Source organism: Alexandromys fortis, unplaced genomic scaffold (genome assembly GCF_014885135.2).
Source record: "Alexandromys fortis isolate MF-2015 unplaced genomic scaffold, M_Fortis_MF-2015_v1.1 scaffold_243, whole genome shotgun sequence".
NCBI classification, from domain to species: Eukaryota; Metazoa; Chordata; class Mammalia; order Rodentia; family Cricetidae; genus Alexandromys; species Alexandromys fortis.
In genome coordinates this window covers 225,760-232,557 of record NW_026068121.1, presented here as the reverse complement: position 1 = coordinate 232,557, position 6,798 = coordinate 225,760, and the positions used below count along the sequence as shown (strand labels likewise).

The window sequence follows — 6,798 nt, the reverse complement described above, 5'->3', positions numbered from 1 at the left end:
CTCCGCTGCACGTTTTTTAATGATCTCCATATGGTTGGAACCCTGTGCCCGGGTGGAGATTGCTTAGTGAGTGCAAGAATAATGCAGGGTTGACTTTGCACTCCAGGTGCAAGTTCTACTGCAATGCCAATGTCTGCAGGCCTGGGATGGAAGCCAGGGCTGGGAAGCTCTGTCCTGTTTCTAATCGAGCAGCCCCGTCACTCAGAGTCACTAGCCAATCAGGGACTCCAGACTGACGGCTAGTCAGAACGGGGCGGGTGCTTCCCGTTCACCGTGCTGCAGGCTCCAGTGGACCCAGGCTAGAGGGAATTTCTGTGGTTCCGTATTCTCCTTTCTCCGTTGTGACCGCTGCCCGGAGCTGTGAGGAGAGCAGGGCGAGCTCGGAACCCGCTATGGTGAGCGAGGGCCGCCGTGCCCACGCGGGTGGAGCCGCGGGATCCGGTGTGGGGTCCTCCCGGGACTGTGGGAACCGGCGGAGGACGCGGTGGCCGGAGTGATTCCAAGTTTGGTTCCCCGAGGTCCCTGCGACTCCCAGCTGCAGCAGGACCTCTGAATGACCGCGCTTTGCTGGATACGCATGCGCAGTGCTGGGGTTCCTGTAGCTCTTGTGCCGAGCCTTGGCACTATGCAGGGAGCGCAAGTGCGCTGTTTTTTAGTGCGTGCTCCCCTCCTCCCCCCAGGGAAAGCCGACTTGTTAACGCTCAGAGATCTGGTTTTTCTAGTGTCTTCTAGAAGTTCTGCACTTGGCACTGAACATTCATGTGTAGGATCCGTCTGCAGTTAATTCTGGGCAGGGTGTAAAGTCTGTGTCATGAGCACATCTGCGTGGAGAGGCCAGGGTGGTCCAGTCACAAGTGTCAGTAAGGCCCCACTTACTGGGTTTCCTGGACTCGTGTCAAAATTGATTATATTGTTATTTTTATTTATAAATAAAAATTATAAATAAATTAATTTTTATTTCTAAGTTTGCACTCATGCTCTGGTGATCTCTCAATTCTTCCCCAGTTGGTACAGTCTTTTGAGACAGGGTTTTTATTTGTAGCCCTGCCTGTCCTGGAACTCACTCTGTAGGCCAGATTGGCCTCAAACTCCCAAGTGCTGGGATTAGAGGTGTGTGCCACCACCTCCGAGTTCAGTACATATTTATTGCAGTTCATTCAAAGTTAGAAGTCAGGTGGTGTCACTGTGCACTGTTTATTCAGTAATGTGTTGACCGTTTTTCACACATGGTGACCTTTTCTCATTCGATTTCAGTTGTTGGTAGCATGAATTGTTAGCCTTTTTATTGGACTATTGCTGTATCTATAGTTCATATTCTCTATTTTCATAATACAATATTGACATAATAGTCAAGATGACAGCAAGCCACATGGTTGCTTTCTACTCAAGGTTAGTCCTGCTCCTCCTCCAGCGGACACAATTCCCAGCGGGACCCCACCTCTCCAAGGACAAATGTGCACAGCTCCACTGTTGTGGTTTTCGTCTCTTTAAGAGACAAGCCAAGCCCACTCCCAGAAGCCCCTGCCCCCCTCTCGTCATCTTGATTCTCACTGTTCCTTCTTGGCACACGCTTTTCTCTCCTGCTCCCTTCTCTGTCTCTCTCCTTTCTCTTCTTTCCCCAGTCTTTCTCCCCTCTAAGAAATAAATATACAATTCTATTCTGTACGATTTGTCTGCCCGTGTGTCTTCTACCCACCGCCTGCTCACACCCCTGGCTCGCTGGGACCAGCCTGTTGGGACCAGCCCAGCACTGGTGACTCTCCCGTCAGGGAGCCACTGCTTGGAACTGGCAGCCGTCTCTGTCTGGGACTAGCTGCTCTGTGGGCCAGCTGCCTATTCCCGCCAGGGATCTTACAGCATTTTTAACAATTGGTGCCGTGTGACTTGGATAGGTGCTCCTGCCTGGAACTCCTCTCCCAGGGTCAGGATCCTGAACCAGCTTCTCGGCTTCAATTGGTGAGTTTCCCTCTGTTCTGCTATGGTTGCTTCCCTTGGCCGGAATCTTGTTTGGACTGATCTGGGGTTAGCCAGCCTGCGTTTTAGCACTGTACACTCCCCGTGCAGTGCGTTCGACTGGAGGCCCAGGGTCTCCCAGTTTCTTCATCTTTTTTTTTTTCATTTCTTCTCTTTTCTTTTTCTTCCCTTGTTATAATGCCGCTCAGAGCGGCCCCAGCCTCTCTGGTTTCTGAGTCACCCAACCAGATCCAGCTAGGCCATAGCACTCCACTCGTGGTCAGAGGACGCTCGTCCACAAGTCCTGAATGTTCACGCCAATCTGCATCCTGCCTGAACAGGAAGACATTCTCGTTATAGGCTTTGGGTGCCGCTGTTTCATGGGTTTTCACAATTCTGGCTATGGATAGCAACCACCCATGTCAGCTCCCTGGCTTTTTTTTTTCAATTCCAGCCATGGCATGGTGCAGTTTTTTCGGTTCCAGCCTTTTGCTCCCCTCTGTGGCTTGTGTTGTGGCATGGTGGCTCAGCGACAGGGCAGATCACACCTTTAGGACCCTCTCATTAAGCTTAAAATCCTTACAGCTCAAAAATTGTGGCTTTTTCATACAACACGTGGCTGCCACCAAGTTGACTGGGGTCAGGTGACCTTACCACCATCTTGGCTGAGAGCCAGGTCAAATGACCTGTGGACATTCCTCCCCTGTCTTGGTGCGGTCGCAGCAGGCCCAAGAGTGGAGAGCTGGAGTTTTTAGGAGTGGTTTCAGTTGTATAGGGGCTAGGGGCCTGAGTGGATTCCTCTGGAATGGGTGCAGGAAGTGCTTCCTCCAGGGCAGGAGGAGGAAGATGAGGAAAAGGAGGAGGTGGAGGCCAAGAGGAGGAGGAAGATGGGGATAAGGAGGAGGTGGAGGGAGTGGAAGGGGGTCCAGGAGAAGGTCATTCTGAGTATCAGGAAGAACTGGAGGTACCTGGGTGCTGGGCTTCCTTTGCTCCTGCACAGGAAGGAGGGTAGACAGAGGGCTTGGAGGAGGAGGAGGTGCCGACAGGGCTGGGGACAGTACTGGGCTCTGAGTTCCTACAGGTGGGGCAAATGGCTTGACCCATGGTGGGGGGTCTCTAGACGAGCTCTCCCAGGTAACGATATAGTGGACCTGGTCTGGTTGGCCATGAGGGCTGATTTGGAAGACTTTTTCCTTGACTTGTAAGATAGTATCCAAGTTAAGTGTCCTGTCCCAGGGCCAGCCCACCTCAAAAGTGGGCCATTCCGAGGAACAGAACGTCTGCGAGTGTTTCTTTCGAATTTCCACAGATTGATTATGAGCTCGATCCTCAACCTCCTTCCAATGGTCTGAAGTCAGGGTGAAAGGGGTAGTTATTTGTCGTCCCATTTTATCAAAGACAAACTGATACACAAGAACAAAAATACAAAAAGACAGACACAGACTCAAGACCAGAAGCCATGCAGTGCAAAACTGAAAATACAGATGAAGGCAGATCACGCCTCCCTGGGACTAGGGCGACCTGGTCGCCCCTTCTTCAAAAATGCCTGTGAGGTGTCCTTCCCCCAGGCTGGGACAAGGGGGTCTCAGAACACGTCTGCTCCCCCCCCCTTGGTCCTGTTCCAATACTAGCTCTGTGCAGGTACAATTTTCAAATTACTGACTCAAAATTACACAGAAACAGAAACACAATAAACAGACAGACATAAAAGCGAACTCGTTCTTTCTTACCTCCAACTGGGTGGGTCTGGGGGCCACGCTTTCTCAGCCAATGCACCAAATGATGGACCCTGAAGTCCAATCACTGAGGAGGAGTCGCCCCAAGAGACCACTCTCACACCACAGTTGATGTAAAAGCAAGAGGATTTAATTAATTCTGTCGTGACAGGGCCTTTCAGCATTCAAGAAGCCAAAAAGACCCCGAATAGCTGGTAAGGCTACTTTTAAAGTAAAAAGCTATAGAAACAAGGGAGGGGGAACCTCAGGGGTTGTTCTTTAACTATTTGGATTGGCTTATTCAAAGGGCTATTAACAATAATTGGTTTGAGCCAGGGCTGGAGGGCGGTTGCCAGATCAGATGAGGTAAGAGGGAACATCTGAGGGTTACTTTGGCCCCTTTCCCAGGACTGAGTCCTGGGACATCTGTGGACATCTGTGAGTTATCTTGTCCTAATTCCAGGAGTGGAGCTCTATTTGGAGAATATCCACAAGGACACAGGGAGATAGGGAGTCCCCAATATTCCAGTACGTGCATGTGTAGTTGTTATGTCCCAGGGGAGGGGAAAGCACTAAGGCTGAGAGGCCTCAGAAATGGCCTCAGAGTTGTCAGAAATGGCTTCAGAGTTACCCTAGAGTTTTATACCTTGCCAAGTCCAGGGGTAGTGTTTTTACTTTTTTGAGAAAATGTTGGATTTTACAGATCACTCCTTGAAAAGGAGACAATCTGTGAAAGAGAAAGTAGTGGAACTTTTTCTTTTCTTTTGGGCAGAGACCAGGAGAACTTCCCTCTCTTCAAGACTGCTTAGAGCAGGCACAAAATGGAGGGGATTCTCACCTAGGGGAACTGTTCATTCTCTTAGATGACAGGGGAGTTGGGACATGGGGGAGAGACCTGGCACCTCTGTGCCTCCATACAGGGACCAACCCTCAGTGTAAGCAGGAGTCAAGCAACAAAATAAGCAAGACCTTACATTCCTAGAGTAGGTCAGGTGGAAGACTTCCTCCACCTTCTTTCTCCCCCTCCCGACCTTGCAGAGCCAAAAGGATGTGTGTCCCCAACAGGAGAGAACACAGTTTTCTAACTGGGTGAGAAGGGTTTCACACATGAGAAAGCCACTGGTCAACACAGGGAAACAAAACTGATAGAAACTGGCCATCACATTGTCATACACCCGAACAGACAGTAGTGTGTCACATGGTTCCTGGACACTCTGTCAGTATCCACATCTGACCACTTCTGTGTGTCCAAAGAGAAGGCACTTTAACCAGAAATAACCTCTGGGGAAGAAAGAACGAGCGACTTTCTAATTTACATCCTTTGGGGAGTGGAGGGTCAGACCCCTCAGAAGCATTAGGTAGTAACTGATCAAAGAGTGCTCTGGTGTGGTGGCTTAAATAGGAATGGCCCCATAGACCCATGTGCTTGAATGCTTGGCCCATAGGGAGTGGCATTAATAGGAGGTGTGGCCTTGTGTGAGCCTATTTCCACATTGACCAAAGGTCAGAGAGTTGGAACTTGCCTCTATTCCTTCAAGGTTATTGTGTTTCTACCTCAAACAAAGGTCCCACCTAGTTATCGACCGGGAGAGTTCTGCCCTCTCAATGTTGTTGTCAACAGGTGTAGCTAATAACTAGACCTTGCACTCTAGGAATAATGTTTCTACCTCAAACAAAAGTCTAAGGATCCAACTAATCTTTAGTTCCTTTAAGGAAATGACATTGGATTCTACCTAGGGAGTGGTTTGTCTCAGAATGTTTTGTTCTAGCAACACAATGTTTAACTATGGACCTTCAATTGGTTTGTTCATTTCCTTGTATCATGTTAATGTGTTTTTTTTTGGTCTTACTCCTACATTTTGGGGTCAGGTATTTTAACATTTGGAAATTAAATGTGGGCAATTTTCAGTATTCACAGGAACTCCCTCCTGATACTATTGTATGTTTTTCTGTCTTATTATTTTCACGTCTTTGTATTCTTTACGAATATTTCTAAATCCCAATGCCTCTACCCTGGCTAGTGGTATTTTTGTTGAGGCTGGTCCCCGACTTATGGTGCTGCAACATGGGGCTGACCAGTGAACCCCGAAATGCACAGAAGTGTGGCCAGATGTACAAGGGAGTACGTAAGGGACTCTGGAAGAAAATTGCAACACAGGTGGAGAGGTTTGTAATGAGAGCTCAGAAATAAATAGTAGATAATAAAAAAGGAAAGAGAAAGGTGAGGTCAAATATTGGGAGTAAAACTACAAATATTTGTAAATATACAAAGATAGTATTCAACTATCTGAACAGTCGCTTGGATGTATTTTGATAGTTAGACAAGCTAAAGTGGAGAAGAAACTAATACAGAGATTTTTAGAGTTTGTAAATATTATATTCCTGCACTTGCACTGGTGGCATGTCCTCCGCCACCTTTGGGCTGCTCTGGGTCTGGAGAGGCCAAAGTATGGCCTCCTCTTTGCCCCTGTGTTGATTTAGGAGCGGCAGGGCTGCGTTCCCGGCACCCGGCCGCCCACATGGCTAGCTTATGCCCGAAATAATTACATGGAAACTGTATTGTTTTAAACACTGCCTGGCCCTTTATCTGTAGCCTCTTATTGGCTAGCTCTTACATATTAATCTAACCCATATCTAATATTCTGTGTAGCCCACGAGGTGGCTTACCAGGGAGGATCTTAACCTGCGTCTGTCTGGAGTGGGAGAATCATGGCGACTCCTCACTCAGCTTCTTTTTTCCAGCATCCTGTTCTGTTTACTCCACCCACCTAAGGGTTGGCCTATCGAGGGGCTTAGGCAGTTTCTTTATTAATAAGAAATCACTCCCACATCATTTCCCCTTTTTCTATTTAAACAAAAAAGAAAGGCTTTCATTTTAACATAGTAAAATTACATATAGCAAAACAGTTATCAAGCAAGAATTACAGTTACAATATATCTATTTTATCTTTTATCATAACTAAGGAAAACTATAACTATCTATTCCTCAACTCCATCAAAGACTCCAGAAGGATATAATACTACCTAAGTAAACAAGAAATAAGAAAACTCTAGAAATGACAGAGACATCTCGCTGCCTGGACAGTCACCCAAAGTTCCTTTGTACCATTGGGGCATCCATCTTCGGCCT

General features: G+C 47.8%; 1 protein-coding gene across 1 annotated transcript in view; it reads left to right on the top strand.

The window, feature by feature from the left end:
* Positions 1–237: 237 nt before the first annotated feature.
* The window catches only part of LOC126490337 (putative zinc finger protein 833), a 25,569-nt gene continuing 19,008 nt past the window's right edge, over positions 238–6,798 (top strand). The window contains exon 1 of the mRNA XM_050125200.1: positions 238–395. The gene's annotated coding sequence lies outside the window, so the exon portion shown is untranslated. The remainder of the gene's footprint in view (positions 396–6,798) is intronic.